At 46.8% G+C, this 21,848-nt stretch overlaps 1 protein-coding gene and 1 long non-coding RNA gene across 2 annotated transcripts in view; one reads left to right on the plus strand and one right to left on the minus strand.

Moving 5' to 3' along the window:
- The window catches only part of BANK1 (B cell scaffold protein with ankyrin repeats 1), a 1,166,863-nt gene that overhangs the window by 303,184 nt on the left and 841,831 nt on the right, over nucleotides 1-21,848 (minus strand). The gene's annotated exons all lie outside the window — the stretch shown is intronic.
- On the plus strand, nucleotides 18,527-20,150 carry LOC134910413 (uncharacterized). The gene is made up of 4 exons (XR_010176192.1): nucleotides 18,527-18,624; nucleotides 18,713-18,814; nucleotides 19,782-19,896; nucleotides 19,995-20,150. It is a non-coding gene; the product is annotated as an uncharacterized LOC134910413 (long non-coding RNA).

The following is a 21,848-nucleotide window of genomic DNA, read 5'->3' on the forward strand; positions in this document are numbered from 1 at the left end:
CAATCCTTACAAGCCCACATTTCGGTACTGCCTAAGCCCGGTAAGGACCCCTTGGTGTGCTCTAGCTACAGACCCATATCCCTTCTAAACATTGATGCCAAGCTATTTGCAAAATTAATGGCAAACAGACTAAACGTACTCCTTCCATCCCTGATCCATAATGACCAGGTGGGCTTTGTCTTGAACCGCGAAGCCAAAGACAATACCACTAAGGCCCTAAACCTAATCCATATAGCGTCCCAAGGAGGCCCCCCTACTGTGCTACTGTCTACCGACGCTGAAAAGGCCTTCGATAGAGTCAGCTGGGGCTTTATGAGGTCTGTCCTGGGGCACATAGGACTGGGTCCCCTGGCACTTGGCAGAATCATGGGACTCTATAGATCACCCACAGCCCGAGTCCGAATCAACGGGACATTGTCCGAGCCCTTCTGCATAAATAATGGGACACGGCAGGGTTGCCCATTATCACCTCTACTTTTTATCCTATGCATTGAGGCCTTTGCAAGGGCCATTAGAGCTTACGGCCACATCACAGGCCTGACAGTAGGAGATACAGAACATAAACTCTCCCATTTCGCTGACGACCTACTGGCCACAATAACGTACCCGATCACCTCCCTTCCCCATTTCATGCAGGAACTGACTCACTTTGGACAACTTTCCAACTTTAAAATAAACATGTCTAAGTCCTGTGCCCTGAACATATCCTCGCCCCCCGACACTGTGAATAAACTTAAGCGATCCTTCCCTTTTACTTGGAACACATCACACCTGCCCTATCTGGGTATACTGCTGCCAAAAGACTTATCCCGTTTGTTTAACCTGAACTTCACTCCCCTCCTCCGGACGATCAGAGCTGACTATAGTAGATTGTACCTTAAGCCACTATCATGGTTGGGGAGAGTGAACGTTGTAAAAATGAATACACTCCCTAAATTACTGTACAAATTACAAACCCTCCCAATACAAATCCCAGACTCCTGGTTCAAGTCCATACAACTCCTGACACAGCAATTCATATGGTCTAGGAGAAGACCAAGATTTAGCAGATCCACAATGATTCGCTCCACCCGGAGTGGTGGCTTTCAATTACCAGATATCAGAGGCTATTACTGGGCAATATTGCTCAATAGAGTTTTGGACTGGACGAGGAGTCGGGACACTAAACAATGGGTGGCACTAGAGGGACTCTACATGCAGCAATTCCCAGAGATCTTTCCGTGGCTTCCCTCCCTGCCTAAGACCCATACCACCCACCCAACTATCAACGTGACCCTCTCTTTCTGGAAAAAAGCACGCAATTGGCCAAACATTTCATCCGCTTTTGGCCCAATGACTTCTTTTCTAGCCAACCCCGACTTTCAACCCGGCCTAACGCCATCCCACTTCGGTAATTGGGCCCTCGCGGGTCTCTTTAGGGTAGGCCAAATAGCAACCTCCACGGGGGTCAAGCAGTTCTCAGAAGTGCGACTAAAGTGGGACATCCCACAACAAGATTTTTGGAAATACCTACAACTCAGGCACTACATACACTCCGGGCATAGACACCCCCAAGCTTCAAGGGAACTAACACAGTTTGAGAGGTTGTGTGTTTCCAGATGCAACCCCCAACATACAGTCTCTACACTCTACAAACTAATACAAGACACTGAAGCCCAAACACCCACATCTTTTCAAAAGGCATGGGAGAAGGACCTGGAAATTCGATTGACGGACAAAGAGTGGCGAATGATATTTCTCAAAGCCCACAAAAGCTCAGTGTGCATACAAGTCAGGGAAACCCAATACAAACTGATAATGAGGTGGTACAGACACCCCTCTCTCCTCCATCACATGTATCCGGGAGTGTCGAACAAATGCTGGAGATGCCTTGGCGCAATCGGTTCCCTAATGCATATTTGGTGGTCCTGCCCCTTAATACGCCCTTTCTGGGCAGAAGTCATTTCTATCTCTCAAGATATACTCCACACACCTGTCCATACTGATCCGGCCTTCTGGTTGCTTTCCCACTCCCCTATCCCACTGGCACAACACAAAACGTCACTGCTACGCCACCTATCCAATGCAGTGCGGGCAATCATCCCCACACTATGGAGGTCCCCAAACCCACCCACGAGAAAACTATGGTTTGAGAGGATTAACCACTACATGAATATGGAAAACATTCTCTTGGGCTCTAGAGACAAACTCTCAGAATTCATGGCCATGTGGCTGCCATGGATAGATTATACCACCTCCAAAGAGTACACAGAGTACCTCTATGCAACCAAGTGAATTAGCAATGCAACCAGCTCTCCATAATGAAGGCTCCCAACCCTTCTCTTAACTCACAAGTCCCCTGGTACTGGTCAACCCCGATCCCTGACCTTCTCCCCCCCCCCATTCCTTACCTCGCCCAACCCCCCTTCCTCTAATTACTTCACTATCTCTACCTCGATGTTATGATTAGGCTGATTGTATAAACAGAAGGCACATAGATAATGTACTAAATGTTACAGGATGATATATCAACGATTATACTTGTAATAACCCTCAGAACCTGTGACAACTTACTATTTTGATGCCGTAGATTGGATTGTACTTAATTCTAACCACATTTATAATGGCTTTCTGAACTTTGATGTGATGTAATCTTTGAATTTTCTTGAATAAAAACAGAATATACAAAAAAAAGAGACCCCACAGTATAAGCTAAGACTCCATTCACTCTGGCTTTGGAAGGGTTAAACAAACTCTCCAGAGGGAGGGGGGCCTGTGAGTTCAGCCTGGGTTTTAAATATCAGGAACACAGGCTGGAAGGTGTTCATTCTGCATGAGGCTATCAATGGATACAGATGTTCCAATAAGTCAATCAAGGATAGGCCTCAATCCGCCAGCCCAACTTCAGGTGAAGCTATGATTATTCCTATTTTTTTAAAATTTTATTTTAAATTGTATTATGTGTGACTATTTACAACTATTATATTCTTGTAACTTTCTTTTTTCAGCAACACTAAGCTTTGAAGTTTATACTTGGATTAATAAAATCTTAATTTTATTTCTGGTACCTGTGTTTTCCAAACCCAAAGCCTCGACCGAGGTCAGGTTACCTACCTTTTTACGTATTAATAACTTTGTGTATGGGTGAGAGCAGAAGCTCGCCCTGGGCGTGGTCCCTCAAAGTCGCTTAGCCTGGCAGACGCAACGACTGGTACTTCTGCTGGTGGCAGTTTACCATGTGGATTTACCACACGCTGAGGTAATCAGTAAAGGTGTCACGGGGCAGCGTTCTCAGATTGTCGTATCTGGAGAATCACATCGCGGAGAATCGTGACAATCACGAGAAAGGTATTTGGGTGCAGAAAGGTATTGTGCAAGCACAAGTAGCACCAAGATCTTATACTATACGTACAGAGCGTGGAATAGAAGTAAGAAGAAATCGGGTGGATTTAAGATCTCAAACTAACCATAATGAAGACAACATGACTGAAGAATACCCTTCATCTGACATTATTGACGATCCTGATAATGGCGAACAAACCACAATTCTAGAAATATCCAACATGGTCAATGAAACATAGACTGTGTATGAAAGACCCAAAAGGGAAATATGCAGACCTGAGAGACTCATTCAAACATGTTAGATGATGTTCTTAATATTACGTTGTTAAATTGTTGCACTGAAGCATACAGGGCTTATCTTTAAAGAAAAGAGGATGTGATGTTATTGCATTAGAATGCTTAATGTTCGTAGACACTACCTTACCAAAATGTGTAAGCCTGAAACTTCAGTGATGGTCCCTAGGACCAGAGGGAATGCTGGGAAGTGGGTGGTCTAGTGTGCAGTGTGTTGGGAGTTGGTAATGGAATAAAAGAGCATAGCAGTGAACTCACATACCTCTGTGTCCTAATGGTTGGAATTACAAGCATATGAACAAAACACACCCCACTCAGTCCCGTAACTAGGGCCTCAGGGGCACCATCACAGCCTAACTGATTTCATCTCCTTGAAGCACCTGGATCCCAGCTCCATGTTGCTTTCTTCTGCTACTTTACTGTGAAGCCACGCAGCCACCTTTACAAAGAAGGCAGCCTTAAAACATTCCATGAGCCCACAACCTTGCGCCATCTTAGATGTGTGTGACTGAGATGTGCTATATGGATGTGAAGCACATGCTCCCCCAGGGAAGTCTTACTGCAAATTTCACTATAATTATTGCTACTGCTGTCTCTGGTAACATAACCGCTTACCTCTGTATGACACTTTGTTACCTCTGTTATAGCTGAAAACTTCTGTTCTCCTGAATAAACCTCCAAACCTGCTGAGGGAAAAACTGTTTGGCCTCAACTCACATTACACTGGTGCATACTGTTCTACACCAATAGGACATAACAACAAGATGAACCTGCAGAATCAGATTAAGGGGATTGGGGCACACATCTCCTGGGGCTTCAGGGCCCCCCCCATACTTAGATCACATCTATAGTATAGACCATAAAAAGCACTGTGATCTATAGAAGAGGAGAGGGAGGTACGACATAATTGCACTGTGCTATCAGCACTCAGCTGCAATGCATGTCTGGGACAGAGGAGGGGAAGCCAGAAAAGCTCCTGCAGTGCAGTCCCAGGGTGGTGATAAAAAGTACCAGCAGCCAGCCTATAAGGTAAGCACTGCCTCTATATACTTATGTACAGTATGTATGTTTCCATATCTGTGACTATATATATATATATATATATATATATATATATCTCCTATATAATAGCCCAGAGTGACTGTGTGGCTAACGCTGGGCATGGCTAGAACCTCTCATTGGGTTAGCGCCAGGGTAGATCCTCCCCCTGCTGACATCAGTGGTCACTTCGCCTTGCCCAGCGTTAGCCACACGGTCACTCTGTCCTATTATATAGGAGATAACCTTAGCGGCAAGTCTATTACACAGGGTGCGGCTGCGGGGTAGACAAGGTCACCAGTAGCGGATCTTGCCGCGGCCAAGCAGGAGGCCGGGGCGCCGCATCCTGAGGGGCGCTGCCAGGACTGCACCTTCCATTGGCCCCAGAGCAGCGTATGACATCACGCGCTGTGGGCAGCAACTGAGCAGCTCCAGCCGGACTGCTCCTCCCCCAGTCACACAGCAGCGCCGGCCGGGGAATGAGGGCAGTAGCAGCTGGGGAATCCCCATCAGGACTGCAGCTCCCCGCTGCCACTGGGGCAGGGGAGGACATGGCGGACGAAGCTCATTTCGTGCTGGGGAGGTCGCGCTTCCAGCAGGTGGGTGATGCCCACTCCGCATTCCCCAGGGTCCATGAGAGCCGGGGGCATGTGATGTGACAGCTGGCCCCGCCCCCACACCTTGATCAGGTCGCTGTCATTAGTTGCCTCTCCTGTCACTCACTTTATAGACGGTTAGTTCTGGAGTAGGCTGCTAGCCGGATTGGACCACTCTGGTTGATGAGGGTGTGGTTGGTATGAAAGGGGGAAGTGGCCCGGGGAAATGTTGCGTGGGTTGGCTGGATGCACCTCAAGCAACCCCGCTCCCTCCCCTCCACACACCCTCCCCCCGCCGCACTCCGGCATCCGCCCCTCCCCCACCCATGGTGGCTCCGGAACCCCTACCCCACCGCAGCAACTCCGCACCCGCCCCTCCCCCACCTGCGGCCTCCCCACAACTGGTCTGAATTAGGCACTATGTATGTATGTATTTGTGTGTGTGTGTATGTATAAGTGTGTGATCTGTGTAAAGCTGTATGTATGTGTTCATGTATGTGTGACTACGTATATGTGTGACTGTATGCATGTGTATATGTGTGAGCCACAGTGTCCTGTGAGCAGTGCTGTTTCTTGGGGTGGACAGAGCGTGCCATAACATGGGGCGCCTGCCGCTGCATTTTTGGTGACTCCTTGTGCTCCCCTTCCTCCCCGTCAATATTGCTCCGCTCGGGGTGCCGACTACACACTGTTCTGATGTGTAGCTGTATGTATGTGTGCATGTATGTGTGACTACGTATATGTGTAACTGTTGTGTATACGTGTGGACCACAGTGTCCTGTGAGCAGTCCCGTTTCATGGGGTGGATGGAGCGTGCCGTCACACGGGGCGCCCGCCGCGGCATTTTTGGTGTCTCCTTGTGCTCCTTTTCCTCCCCATCCTTACTACTCCGCTCGGGGGATGGAGTTTTACATAATGATGCATTTGTGTCATTACCCGATACTCCGCCCCTGAGCGGAGTACAAATAACGGGGAGTAGGGGGAGTCCCAGGACTCAGGAGTGGCCGGTGGTGGGCAGGAGGGAGATGAGGATGGGAGAGAGATGCTGGGGGCTGGGAGATGTTGGTGGGCGCTGTGCACACCCTGACAACAAGCACTACACAGCCCTGGCAATTGGCATTACAGCTGTGCACACCCTGATAACAAGCACTACACAGCCCTGGCATTTGGCATTACATACAGCCCTGGCAACTGGCATTACACACAGCCCTGGCAACTGGCATTACACAGCCCTGGCAATTGGCATTTCACAGCCCTGATAATGATCATGACACCCGTTCCAGAGCATGAAACCCCTGGCAACCAGCATGGATCCTAGAGCATGAAACCTCTGGCAACCAGAATGACACCCAGCACGTGAAACCCATGACAACAAGCAGATAATTAGAAGCTTTACTGTAGCGCATAATGTATCAAGGGAATTGTGGTGTGGGGCTTAATATGGTGGTATTTTTTTTCTTCCCCTGTGGTGGCTGTGATCTGTTGGTGCAGGGTCAAAAACTGTGGTTTAAGGTAGTCTACTCAGGCGAGACCACGCCCATTTTAGCAAGATGATGCACATTTTAGAAAGGCCACATCCCTTGTCGGGAGCGCGCACGCAAATTTGTATTTTTTAATATATCTATGGGGGAGGCGCATTTCTTTTAATGTCAATGGGGGGGCACATTTTTAAATCTTGCACTGGGAACCAAATTGGCTAGAAACAGCCCTGCCTGTGAGGAGGAAAGTTAGGGAGGGAATTCTTTACCCGCTATACAGGAGGCTACCCAGTAGCTGGGGAAGCAATGCACAGGTGTTACGTGTGACCGCACCTTCGTTTCATGTACATGCTAAGGTCTTAAGCCGGGTACACACTAGAATGACCTTCTCCTGATATGCCATTTCCGTCCAAATCGGAATGACATATCGGACGACATATCGGACAGATAGTTCAGTGTATACCAGTGATTATGCGCTCCTGCAGGGTCAACCAGAGAACATCACTAACAATGCCATGCTGCTGAATGCATGGCATTGTCTGTTGGCTCCATTTTTTTCCCTGCATCGTGCAAATGTGCATGCACTTGCCAATGCAGGGTCCTGTTTCCTGCCAGATCGGCCGACTACACACTGTTCTGATGTGTAGCCAGCTTGACGCACAAGGACCCAATCCCTGAATCCCAAATGTTGCTCTTTAGGGTCCCTCAGTCTTTTGTGCCCCGGGCAGCTCTAAGCCTTAATTCAGCTCTGGGAACCTGGCTAAGTGGAGCAGTCTAAGGTAATATCCATTTTGAGGAGGTGTCAGATTTTATCCTGCATCTGGGTGACTGGGATGAAGTTGCATCGCTGACTCAGATTCCTCACATAAGATATTTATCATATTTTCTCATAGTACCGACAGCACATCTAGTAGCATGTTGTGAACAGGGTGTTAAGACATCATTATTATTATTTATTATCCTTTATTTATATGGCACCACAAGGGTTCTGCAGCGCCCAATTACAGAGTAAATAAACAAATAATCAAAACAGCATGGGACAGAGGGTTAGGATGAGATTTGGCTGGGTTTGGTGAAGAAGTGGGTCTTAAGAGTCCGTTTGAAGTTTTGGAGAGAGGTGGAGTCTGAGGGGGAGAGGTAGGGAATTCCAGAGAAGTAGAGCAGCACGTGAAAAATCTTGGAGGTAGGAGTGGGAGGAAGTAATCAGTAGGCAGGAGAGTCGGCATGCATTAGCAGAGCGAAGAGGACAGGTGGGAGTGTAAGGGGAGATAAGGTCAGAGATGTAAATGGGAGAGGAGTGGGTGAGGGCTTTTTAAGTGAGCGTGAGAAGCTTGAAATGGATTCTGAAAGGCAAGGGAAGCCAGTGAAGGTCTTGTAGGAGAGGAGTGAAGGTCTTGTAGGAGAGAAGAGGTGGACGCAGTGCGTTTGGTGAGGAAAATGAGCCGGGCAGCAGCATTGACGATAGAGTGGAGTGGAGAGAGGTATTTGTCAAGAATGCCAGTCAGGAGGAGATTACAGTAGTCCAGTCTGGAGATGACCAGTGAGTGGATAAGAGTCTTAGTAGCATCCTGGGTCAGAAAGGGTCTGATCCTGGAAATATTTTTTAGATGAAAATGGCAGGTTTGTGAGAGGTGCTGAATGTGTGGTTTGAAGGAGAGGGATGAGTCAAGGATTACTCCAAGACAGCACACTTGGGGGCTAGAGGAGATAGTGGTGCCATCAATAGATAATTAGATTGTAGGAGGTGAGGTTATGCGGGAGGGAGGGAAGATGATCAGCTCGGTCTTAGACATGTTAAGATTAAGAAAGCGATTGGACATCCAAACAGAGATAGCAGAGAGACAGTTGAAGATTCGAGTGAGGAGAGCAGGGGAGAGGTCCGGAGAGGAAAGATAGTTTTGAGTGTCATCAGCATAGAGATGATATTGGAAATCAAAAGAGCTAATGAGCTTACCTAGTGAGGATGTATAGAGAGAGAGAGAAAAGAAGAGGACCAAGGACAGAGCCTTGGGGTACACCTACAGTTAGTGGAAGTGAGGGGGAGGTGGAGTCATGAGAGGAGATTGAGAATGAACGAATGGGCAGAGAGGTAGGAAGACTGCCAAGAGAGGGCAGTATCACGCAGACCAATGGAGTGAAGGATTTGCAGTAGGAGAGGGTGGTCCACAGTATCAATAGCAGCAGAGAGATCAAGAAGAATAAGTAGAGAGTAGTGGCCCTTAGATTCAGCAGCATGGAGGTCATTGCAGATTTTTGTAAGGGCAGTTTCAGTGAAGTGGAGAGGACGGAAGCCAGACTGGAATGGATCAAGCAGTGAGTGTGAGGAAAGAAAGGCAGTCAGGCAGTTGTAGACAATTCGCTCAAGGAGTTTGGAGGCAAAAGGGAGGAGAGAGATGGGTCAGTAGTTGGAGAGAGTGTTTGGATCAAGGGTAGGTTTTTTAAGAATAGGAGAGATGAGTGCATGCTTGAAGGCAGAGGGGACAGTGCCTGATGAGAGGGAGAGATTGAGAAGGTGGGAAAGATGGGAACAGGCAGAAGGAGAGAGGTAGCGGAGGAGGCGGGAGGGTATAGGGTCAAGAGGGGAGGTGGTAAGGGGAGAGGAATGAATGAGGGCCATGACTTCCTCACCAGATGCATGGGAGAAAGATGTAAGAATTGGTGAGAGGGATGGGGAGGGGTGGTAAGTTATGGGAGGAGGCTGGTTGCTGATGGTCTTGTGTGATGTGATGTATGGAGTCAATTTTGGATGTGAAGTAAGTGGCAAAGTCAAGAGCAGAGAGTGAAGAGGGGAGAGGATGTGGAGGTGGGCATATGAGTGAGTTGAGAGTGGCAAAGAGGCGCCGGGGGTTGGAAGACAGGGAGGAGATGAGGTATGACTGTTTAGCAAAGGAAAGGGCAGCACTGAAGGATGAGAGCATAAGTTTGAAATGGAGGAAGTCTACCTTAGAGCGTAATTTCCACCAGTGTCGCTCAGCAGTATGTGAGCATTTTTGCAGATATCTGGTGCATTTGGTGTGCCAGGGTTGAGGTGCTAATTTGTGAGGGTGAATAGTAGTTGTTGGAGCAACAGAGTCAAGAGCAGAAGTAAGGGATGCATTGTATATGGAAGTGGCTTGTTCAGGGCATGAGAGAGAGAGAATAGGAGAGAGAAGCGAGTCAAACAGGGAAGAAAGGAATGTGGTGTCAATAGCCTCAATGTTACGCTTAGCGATGGTAGCCGTAGGAGGTAGAGATGGGGAAGCAGAGAGAGAGAAAGGTTAAAGGAGAGCAGGTGGTAGTCAGAGAGGGGAAATGGGGAGTTGGAAAAATCAGAAATATCACAACAGTGAGTGAAGACCAGATCCAGTGAGCTCCCATTCACATGGGAGGGTGAGGAGGTCCACTGGGAGAGACCAAGTAAAGAGGTGAGGTTAAGGAGTTTAGAGGCAGGGGACTGTGTGGGGATATCGATAGGGATTTTGAAATCAGCTAGGATAATGAAGGGAATGTCAGAAGAGAGGAAGTGAGGAAGCAAAGTTGTCGATGAATTTGGAGGCAATGCCAGGTGGGCGGTAAATGACAGCTACTCTAAGATGGACTGGTTAAAAGAGGCATATAGCATGGACCTCAAATGTAGAGAATGTAAGGGATGGTTCTGGTGGTATGAGTTGGTAGGAGTAACTAGAAGGTAAATGGATCCCAACACCACCCTCATGGCGACCCACAGGTCAGTGTGTGTGTGTGTGTGTGTGTGTGTGTGTGTGTGTGTGTGTGTGTGTGTGAGAATGCAAGGCCCCCAGTGGAGAGAGCAGCAGGAGAAGTAGTGTCAGAGGGTGTAATCCAGGTTTCAGTAATGGCTAGTAGGTGCAGGGAGTTGGAAATGAAAAGGTCATGAGTGGGGACCAGTTTGTTACAAACAGATCGCCATTCCAGAGAGCACAGGAGAGGGGATAGGAGTCTGTTGGAGAGATGTGAATGAGATTATCAGGGTTGCTGTAGTGGTGAGGTGAGATTAACTTTGAGGGCAAGGATGATGAGAGAGTAGTGATGGTGCGGGTGCCTGAGCTAGGAGGGGAAACTGCATGAGGTGGGCAGGGAGGGAGTTCAGTGTGATGTGAATGGGGGTGTGGGGAGATGACAGGGAAGGGAGGGAGGGAGCAGGGTTGAGTTGTGGGGTAGCAGGACCATGGAGCAGAGGTGAATGAAAGTGGGGTAACAGGAAAGGAGGGGGAAGGAAACAGAGGGATGGAGGGGAGACAGAGGAGGGATGAGAGGAGAAGGTGTAGGAGACTAGGGGGGAAGGATAGAGGTGTGAACAGGGGGCAAGACACATGATTAGGTAGACACTGAGTGATGTGGGGAGTAGAAGAAAACCTGGACATAGGCCCTCATTCCGAGTTGATCGCAGCAGTTCATCGCATCGCAAACAACAAAAAAAAATCGCAAACTGCGCATGCGCGAAAGTAGAAATGCGCGTGCGCAAAGGGAGCGATACGACGCTTGTGCAAAATTACTAACTGAAATTCAGCTCGTACTATGGCCCTCATTCCGAGTTGTTCGCTCGGTAAAAATCTTCGCATCGCAGTGATTTTCCGCTTAATGCGCATGCGCAATGTCCGCACTGCGACTGCGCCAAGTAAATTTGCTATGCACTTAGTAATTTTACTCACGGCTTTTTCATCGTTCTGGCGATCGTAATGTGATTGACAGGAAATGGGTGTTACTGGGCGGAAACAGGCCGTTTTATGGGCGTGTGGGAAAAAACGCTACAGTTTCCTGAAAAAACGCAGGAGTGGCCGGAGAAACGGGGGAGTGTCTGGGCGAACGCTGGGTGTGTTTGTGACGTCAAACCAGGGACGACAAGCACTGAACTGATCGCAGATGCCGAGTAAGTCTGAAGCTACTCAGAAACTGCTACGAGGTGTGTAATCGCAATATTGCGATTACTTCGTTCGCAATTTTAAGATGCTAAGATTCACTCCCAGTAGGCGGCGGCTTAGCGTGAGCAACTCTGCTAAAATCGCCTTGCGAGCGAACAACTCGGAATGAGGGCCTATATCACCGAAAACAGGGAGTGACGGAGGCGTGGCAGAGGCTCGGCTTCGTTATCTAACGAAATGGGTGTGAAAGTGGGCGGCTAGTGTGGGAGTATGCAACCGGCAGTAGGCGTGTTTTGAGCAGAAATGCGTATCCGATGGTAAAAAGTACACAACAAATGTTCGCTATCTTAACGCAGCCGAGGAGTAAGTCTGCAGCTACTCAGCACTTGCGAAGTATTGTTACAAGTGTGTCTGCCCTATTTAGCAATTAATTAGCAAATGAATTCACCTGTTCAGCAATTACTTGCCAAACACTGCAGTTACAAATGACTCCAAACAGCAATTGTATGCCCACATAACAAATGTACATTTACCAGGTCTAAATCTGACACACTCACAAATAATGCACTGTCTTTTAATTATTTGGTAAAATACTTTGGTGTTAACTGCATGTTTAAATTATTTGCTGAATACTTTGCAATTTAATCAAGTGTGAATAAACCAACTTATAAACTACATCAGCTAAATGTTCTCTACATAGACATCTTCCTTTGTAAATACCAAATAACATTTTTTTTTTGGAATATGTGTCCATATCTAATACTATGCCATGTTGCCCCTAGTAACCCAAGTTCATTTCCAAGTTTTTTTTGTTTTATATGCCCAGTTAAGTGTTGTGCAAGGCATACATTTTTAACATTATAGGAGTATATGCAATTGAGGTCGAATTCCTGAAAATGTCGAAAAACGGGACATTTTCGCCAAAAAAAAATGTTGACAATGCAATTCAGTACTTTTCGTCAAAAAAACGGACTTTCAAAATTTGACTTTTTGAAATTCGACATTTGTCAAATTCGACATTTCTGCAATGGTACAAATGCGGCAATTCGACAAAAGTATATTCAATTGAAGATTGTAAATTCGACAACAGTGCTTTTAGACAGTAAAATCGTCATTTTCAATCCGCCTCACTTTGCTGGCGGAATCTAATAAAATTTTATAAAAACATGTTTTTTTTTGTGTTTTTTTTTAATTGGTAATAGGATATCTATTTATATTAGAAGGGATTAGGTACTTGGTTTGTCTATTTTGGAGGCACAAGTATTATTTATATATTTTTTAAAATATTATTATTATTTTTTTTTTTTTAAATGGAATGGTAAAAATCAGAAAAAAAAAATGGGTCCCCCCTCCTAAGCATAACCAGCCTCGGGCTCTTCGAGCCGGTCCTGGTTCTAAAAATCCGGGGAAAAAACTGACATGGGATCCCCCGTATTTTTAAAACCAGCACCGGGCTCAGCGCCTGGTGCTGGTGCAAAAAATACGGGGGACAAAAAGCATAGGGGTCCCCCGTATTTTTTACACCAGCATCGGGCTCCACTAGCTGGGTAGATAATGCCACAGCCGGGGGTCACTTTTATACAGCGCCCTGCGGCCATGGCATTAAATACGCAACTAGTCACCCCTGGCCGGGGTACCCTGGAGGAGTGGGGACCCCTTCAATCAAGGGGTCCCCCCCCTCCAACCACCCAAGGGCCAGGGGGGAAGCCCGAGGCTGTACCCCCAATCCAAGGGCTGCGGATGGGGGGCTGATAGCCTTGAGAAAATTGAAAGAATATTGTTTTTTTCCAGTAGTACTACAAGTCCCAGCAAGCCTCCCCGCAAGCTGGTACTTGGAGAACCACAAGTACCAGCATGCAGGAGAAAAATGGGCCCGCTGGTACCTGTAGTTCTACTGGAAAAAAATACCCAAATAAAAACAGGACACGCACACCGTGAGAGTAAAACTTTATTTCACACATGTCGACACACACATACTTACCTATGTTCACACGCCGACCTCTGTCCACTTTTCCAAGTAGAATCCACGGTGTACCTGAAAATAAAATTATACTCACCTGATCCAGTGTCCTGTGGTCTTCTATTATAATCCACGTACTTGGCAAAAAAAAAAAAAAACGAACACCCGGACCAGGCGGACTGAAAGGGGTCCCATGTGCTTTCCCCGAATGCAGAGACCTCCCCGTGACTGCTGTCACAGAAAGGTCTCTTCAGCCAATCAGGAAGCGCCACTTCGTGGCACTCTCCTGATTGGCTGTATGCGCGTCTGCTGGCAGACAGCGCATCGCACAGCTCCCTCCATTAGTTTCAATGGTGGGAACTTTGCGGTCAGCGGTGGGGTTACCCCCAGTCAGCCGCTGACCGCGGGTGACCTCACCGCTGACCGCAAAGTTCCCACCATTGAATATAATGGTAAGGCTTTGCAATGCGCTGTCTGACAGCTCAGACGCGCATAGCCAATCAGCAGAGTGCCACGACGTTGCGCTCGCTGATTGGCTGAAGGGACCCTCTGTGACAGGAGTCACGTGGGGTCCCGGCATTCGTGGAAAGGGGTCCCATGTGTAAACATGGGACCCCTTTCAGTCCGTTTGGTCCGGGTTGCCGTTTTGTTGTTTTGCCAAGTACAAGGATTATTTTAAAAGATCCGGACACTGGATCAGGTGAGTATAATTTTATTCACAGGTACCCCGGATTCTTCAGTGACGAGGGGGGCGTGGCAGTCGGCGGGTCAACATAGGTAAGTATGTATGTGTCGGCATGTATGAAATAAACTTTTACTTTCACGGTGTGTGTCTCCTGTTTTTGTTTGGGTATTTTTTTCCAGTAGAACTACAGGTACCAGCGGGCCCGTTTTTTCCACCCGCATGCTGGTACTTGTGGTTCTCCAAGTACAAGCTTGCGGGGGAGGCTTGCTGGGACTTGTAGTTCTTCTGGAAAAAACAATATTCTATCATTTTACTCAAGGTTATCAGCCCCCCATCCGCAGCCCTTGGATGGGGGGAACAGCCTCGGGCTTCACCCCTGGCCCTTGGGTGGCTGGGGAGGGGGGACCCCTTGATTGAAGGGGTCCCCACTCCCCCAGGGTACCCCGGCCAGGGGTGACTAGTTGGATATTTAATGCCACGGCCGCAGGGCGCTGTATAAAAGTGACCCCCGGCTGTGGCATTATCTGTCCAGCTAGTGGAGCCCGATGCTGGTGTAAAAAATACAGGGGACCCCTACGCTTTTTGTCCCCCGTATTTTTTGCACCAGCACCAGGCGCAGAGCCCGGTGCTGGTTTTAAAAATACGGGGGATCCCCTGTCAGTTTTTCCCCCGGATTTTTAAAACCAGGACCGGCTCGAAGAGCCCGAGGCTGGTTATGCTTAGGAGGGGGGACCCCACGCAATTTTTTTCCGTGGTTTTTCCCGTTTTTTTACATTTTTACAAGTCTAATCAAAATCTGTCAAATCGGCCGTTTTTCGACAGCGGGACTGTCGAATCCGTTTTTTATTGAATATGTTGAATTCCGGCACCCACTTGCCGGAATTCAACGGTCGAATTGTGTTGAATGAAAAAACGGGCGAAAAATTGCCGCGATTCGCCGGCAATTGCATATACCCCATAATATTCAATGTTTGTAATAATATTCTGTTTTTTCCCTTGTTCCACAAATGTAAATATGCCATGTTAAAGTTTACAGTGCACAGTTTTCAAGAGTGCATAACCTTTAATAAAACACACAAACAAGTGTTTTCTTTTTATTTTTTACTTCAATAAATAAAGTAAAGCAGCAACACAACATGGCTACAAATGAGCATGACGTACAAAGTTGGACATGGCAACAAGCAGCTGCCAGTGGCAAATTGGACATAGCAGAACCCAGTACTATGGTAACCCCATCTACTGGTATATATGAAGTATAATATTTACTAAGAATATGTTGTGACCAGCCAGACCAGTGATTTTCAACCTTTTTTTTACTCGCGGCACACCGAACAATATTTTAAAATTGCCAAGGCACACCATCAGTTCCCCACAGAAAAAAACAAACAAAAAACACACATTGGCCCTCACAGTAAAAAAAAATCCACATATACATTGGCCTACACAGAAAAAACAATCACATTGCTCCCCACATAAATCCTATTGCTCCCGACATGAATTATTCACATTGTTCCCCCCATAAATCCATAAATCCTTATTCTACCTACATAAATCCTATTGTTCCCCACAGGAGAAATAAAATAACAAATATTAGCCCCTACCTGTCAGCTGTCCTCCTCCCTGTCCCTCAGTGGCGGGGGTTGTTCATAGTGGAGTGCTGCGAATACTGAGCAGGGGGCGGTCAGGCAGGTGTGGATGTGGGTGGGCAAAGAAAGCTTTGTATGCAGGCAGGAACTGGAAGATGTGTATGCAGGCAGGTGGGCTGGCTGGGTGGTGAGACGCGTCGGCTGTGACCTATGATATCACACCAGCGCGTCTTCAAGGCATAGGTCATGTCCGGAGCACGACTGATCCTCTAAGAAGAGCCCGGGCCAACGGTTCACTCTGAAGGTGCAGGAAGCTGCTCTGGCTCCGCGGCACACCTTGCAACTGGTCGCGGCACACTAGTGTGCCACGGCACACTGGTTGAAAAAGCCTGAGCCAGACAATACTTTTAGGGGAACTGAGGTAGATTCTGGACCCAATACACCAACCCTAACATACACAGCACGCTAGGAAGAGGAAGATGGCTCAAGTGTACAGGAAAATAACTCACAGGCTACAAATCCAAAAAGAACACAACCCCCTTTCACCTTGAGGGAGTTGTACATTCTGGCCACACAAGCCAAAAAAACCCCCATAGAGGCAACATGTCAGACATGGGTGCTGGGCATCTGGAGAGACATCACTTTCTCTTCTTTTTCCCAGCCTGATGTTGTTCTTCACGGCTCGGTCTGCGAAGTGACCTTCGAGGGCCCTGCCCAGTGGGATGTTCTTCCTGGGCAGAGGGAGGGGAGGGAGCAGATGTGGCTGGTTCTCTGCCACTGTGGGCAAGGCAGCCAGCAATGTCCTGGAGCCCTTGCAGAATGGAATTTGCAATTTGTTGGAACGAGGAGGCGAGTTGGTCTTGGCCCTGCCTGATCTCTGCCAGACCTTGGCAGAGATGAGCTACACCTTGCTCCACACGGTTCTATGCTCAGTGAGCCGGACAGGTATCTGGCTTACCTCCCGGATCATCCTGTCCTGAAAATCATTCAGGCTCTCACCATACCTGGCAATTTGAGACAGGATGACTGGGATAGTAGAGGGTTGGGTGGGGGGGCCAGTTGGAATCTGGACAGATGGAATCTGTGGTCCCACACTGGCAGAGACACTAGGTCCCCCCACCTCAGCCTCAGCCACATAACCCTCCTCTGACTCTACCTGCTCACCCACCTGTGCTGTGTTATGTTAAAAGCAAATAGAAGAATGGTGGAAAAAGGGAAGAAAAAAATCAACATTAGACTTTAGTAACCACTAAATTAGAATTTTAGGAATATGTGTGTAAACTTACCTGGCAAGTCATGTAGATTAACTATTTCAAGCAGGTCCGTGTCCATATGAGACACCCCACCCGCCTCCTCGTAGCTCACACAGTCCATCGCCAGCTCCTCAAGATCTGTGTATTCCACAGTGGCAGCTGGACCTCCCCCTGTTGCCCTCGAGGCATTCCACTCCGCAGACCTCTTGCCCTTCAGGCGGGATTTGAAGTCGGCCCAACTACATATGTGAGTAGAATTAGGGGTAAGGGACATAAAAGTTAAGAATACCTGTTTTTATTGATAGTACACGTTATGTATTTGGTTGCTATAGGCAACATCACATAAGTTTGTCATAATAATTAGGACAGAAAATGGTGTGTCAATATACACTTACCGTCTTCTAACTTCCTGTGAGGTGCGGACAATTGAGCCAACTTCATTAACAGAATCAGTAATGTCCCTCCAGATGCGATCTTTGGTTGCAGCACCCATGTTTTTGCTGCCTCTATGAATTTTTTCCATGGCCTGTGTGACCAAAACACGTAACTCCCTCTTAGTGAAGGCGGGCTGCCTTCTACGTTTTTTGGATGTAGCCTGTGAGCTATTGTCCTGTCCCTCCTCACCATCTTCCTTTTCACTAGCTGGTTGTGTACTTTGGGTTTGAGATGGTAGTCCAGAATCGCCTTCAGTTTCCCCAGTATCTGTGTCTGGCAGGGGATTCACAACTAACTCCTGTGTATCAGAAGATGGGGTTTCAACAGTACTGGGTCCTGCTATTTCAACATCCGCACTGGCAGCTTGCAGAATCTGTCTCCGCAGCGCTAGGCGCCTAGCTGTCAATGCGGACATCTGCTGCTGCACCATGTCCCTCTCTTCAGCCATCTGCTCACGTGTAGCCATGTTGCTGGTGGTATGTGTGTTTGCACAGCTGTCTTGCGATTTATAGCTGCGTGTGATTTCCAGTGCGGTAATTTGCACAGGTGTCAATTATGCAAATAGGTCCAGTAATTGTTGTACTGGCTATTTAAACGCCTTGTATGCAGCCTGTGTGTGTGGGTGTATGGTGAAAAATACAGAAGCAAGACAGAAGCAAGGTGGACGTGGTGCATAGCACATTTCTGAGTGAGTTTTTAATGCAGTATATTGCATAAAAATGTGCATTTGTTAGCTTGCACATTTCTTACTGTTGTGTTGCGGTTGGCGTATTTAACACAACTTTAAAAAGAAATAAATAGTATATTACAAAACAGAGTATGTATGGGTGTGCAATGCTCCTTTGTAGTGGTTTATAATTTGTTCATTTTGTATGGTGTTTTATGTTTAATTTATTATCTGTGTTTACATGTAGTACTATCTAATAGTTATGTAACATGTAATTTGCAGTTTGCCCATTCTAGGGGTGACAGTGTGTGTGTTGCTATTCTCATTGTCCTTTTCTCTCTTTTGTAGGTGTCTCTGTTGTTTTCTGAGAGGGATATATATATATTTTGTGCTGAAGTAGGCCATTTTTGTTTTCCATTTTGGACACAAGTCTCCATTTATTTTCTGAGCAGGTAAGTGGCCTGTCCCTGGGTGGCATGGTGTGGGAGTGCTGACAGTGTGTGTGTTGCTATTCTCATTGTCCTTATCTCTCTCTTGTAGGTGTCTCTATTGTTTTCTAAGAGGGATATATATATTTTGTGCCGAAGTAGGCCATTTTTGGTTTCCATTTTGGACACAAGTCTCCATTTATTTTCTGAGCAGGTAAGTGGCCTATTATCTTACTCCTTTTGTATTTTTTTAATTTTTTTATTATTTCATACTTAGTAGGTAATTCATATCTTGTTGCAGTAATTATATGGGTATGTTTGTATTTTTATTTTTATTTGTGATGGTAACCTATGTTGTAGCTACGTAGCTAACTGTAGCTTAATGGTTTTTTTGTTTGTTTATTGTTCCGTATTTTCATCATGAAGATATGGAGTACGCTCCTGCAGTAAGTGTCTGAACACCCATACACTTTGTTTTTTTTTTTGGCAATGTGTGTTGTTAATTGATTGTGTGTTTTAATGATTCTTACCTTCATTTGAAGTTGGTGATGTCCATATATGTGGCAGCGGAAGCCCTCCCACCCCAACCTGCGGAAGCACTCCCACCCCAACCTGCGCAAGCCCTCCAACCCCAACCGGCTCCTCATCCTCCAAGGCAACGGAGGCGTGCAAGGCCACCAATTTTCCGTACCCGTGTCACCCTTTTTGGGATGCCTGATGATGTTGTATTGCGCAGATACAGGCTGCCACCTCATCTAATTCTAGACACTCTCTCCATAATAGAGAGTGATCTAGAACAATCCATTAGGTATCCTACAGCAATACCAGCATTGACACAATTCCTTGCTGTGTAACATTTTTTGGCCACTGGATAATACCAGCATGTAGTTTGTGACTTGGTTGGCATGTCGCAGGGCCAGTTCAGTAAGGTCCTGCGGCATGTCAGCCAAGCATTTATAAGCCGAGTTAAGCAATTTATATCAATACCTTTGGATGCTGGTGCCCTGGCTGTGGTGAAGCGGCAATTTCAGGAAGGGGGTAGTCGCTTCCCACACGTTATTGGGGTTGTGGATGGGACACATGTTGCCATTGTTGCGCCAAGACATAATGAAGAAATCTATAGAAACAGGAAACTGTTTCATTCTCTGAATGTAATGGTTGTTTGTGGCCCATCCCTCCAGATCCTGTCCCTGAATGCTAAGTTCCCAGGGAACTCCCATGATGCCCATGCCATTAGACAATCAGGGATATGGCAACGATTAAGAACGATGGAAGGCCAAGACATGTGGCTATTGGGTGAGTTTTAAAATTTTATTATTGGAACAGTCATATTGTTTGAATTACATTCTTTAATGTTGATTTTATCCTTTTTCTCTTCTCATATTATCAAACAGGAGACCATGGATATCCTTGCACCCCCTGGCTCATGACTCCTTACAGTAAACCCAGGCCAGGACCACAGTCGGCATTTAACTCCACGCTTACTGCCACTAGACAGCTGGTAGAGTGCACGATTGGTGTTCTTAAAGGGTGTTTTCGTGTGCTCCACCGCACTGGTGGCGACATCATGTATTCGCCGGAGATGGTAAGTAAAATTGTGGTCCTGTGCGCTATCCTCCATAACATCGCTGTAAGGAGTCGTGTAGAGCTTCCCCACATGGAGGAATTGCCGGATGAGGAGCCAGGGGTTGGCCGGCCATTCCGTGGGGGGGGGGGGGTGAACCGCCGGGGTAATGCTGTAAGGGCTCGAAGTGTGCGTGGTTATTTCAGGTATTTATTTTTGTTTTATTTTGTTTTGTCTCCCCAAACTGTCTGTACGTGTTTGCTTTTTTTGACTGATGGCATTTAGGTAGCTTGGTAAAGTTCAGAGTGTGTTGCTTGTGTTTTGTGAGTATTTTATAGTGTTTCAGTACAGAATTTATCTATAATGTTCTCCTTATCATGTTTGTTGTGTAAGATTGTTGTATACAATGGTATTACTGGTTTGTTTGTTTTTTTAATTTGGGGTAATTGTGTTATTGAACAACAATAACAGCAGCCTTTTTTAATGTTTGGATTGTGCATCTGTTTACTATAAAAATGACACAACATCTGATCCTAAAAAACATAAACTTTGTGACTTTGTGTAGCTGATTGTTCCTGCAAAATGTGTTGAGTAAACAGAATTTTACACTTAGTTGTGTTTTTTCATACCCCAAAAATAGGCCAAAAATATATATGTGTGTGTGTATATCTAATTTGTTTTTTGTGTGCTCTCTCTTTGTTTCTCTCTCTCTCTCTCTCTCTCTCTCTCTCTCTCTATATATATATATATAAAAAAAAAATATATATATATATATATATATATATATGTGGACTTATATGCAGTAGCGGATTTTGCCACGGGCAAGCAGGACTTTTGCCCGGGGCGCCGCCTTCCGGAGGGTGCTGGCGCCCTCCAGAGGGCGCCGCACCATGGCAAGATCTGCCACTGCTGTGCCCTCCGCTGCCCACTGTGTCCCCCGGCTGTGCGACTGTGTCCCCTGTGAAGGGAACTAGATGCTACGCATCTAGTTTCCCTTCGTGGAGAGGACCTTTTGCTGTGTTGTGCGCGATGAAGTCATCGCGCACCGCTCAGCATTTAAGCGGCGCTATACAGGGGGCGTAACTGACCATGCCCCCTGTATTAAGCCACACCCCCAATTCCTGCACGGGGAGCAGAGAGGGCTCGAACCGGCCCTGCTTATATGTTTATGAATTGCGGCCATATATTAATGGTATATGTGTGTGTATGTATCTATATAACTATCTAGTCTTGTCATGTTTATTTTATTTTGCTTTTATCCTACAAACCTACAATGCTATTAATGTAGAAGCAAGACTTTGGAATACAAATTTTTAATAATAAGTGTGTGTGTGTGTGTGTATCCGCGGGTGCAAATCTCCGCTGATGCGAACTGTACACACTGTCCTGCACATTAATGTACACATATCAATAAAGTTTAATACAGATGACACCATAAAATTACAACAAATCAAATGCCACCACACACTATAAATATATGCCCATGTATGGAAAACGCCATTGGCACCATGCACGCAGCAGCCTTTACACGCCGGGAGCTGCGCGTGTTAATAGCGGTAATGGACCGCCGCCTAGGCCGCGCAGGGCCCTTTATACCCAATAGGGTTAAGCGCGAGGCCTACACGGAGGTCCGCCTCATACGGCGGACCCGCACCCGGACACGGCGCACAATTATTCAGCTTGA

Source organism: Pseudophryne corroboree, chromosome 1 (assembly GCF_028390025.1).
Source record: "Pseudophryne corroboree isolate aPseCor3 chromosome 1, aPseCor3.hap2, whole genome shotgun sequence".
Classification (NCBI taxonomy): domain Eukaryota; kingdom Metazoa; phylum Chordata; class Amphibia; order Anura; family Myobatrachidae; genus Pseudophryne; species Pseudophryne corroboree.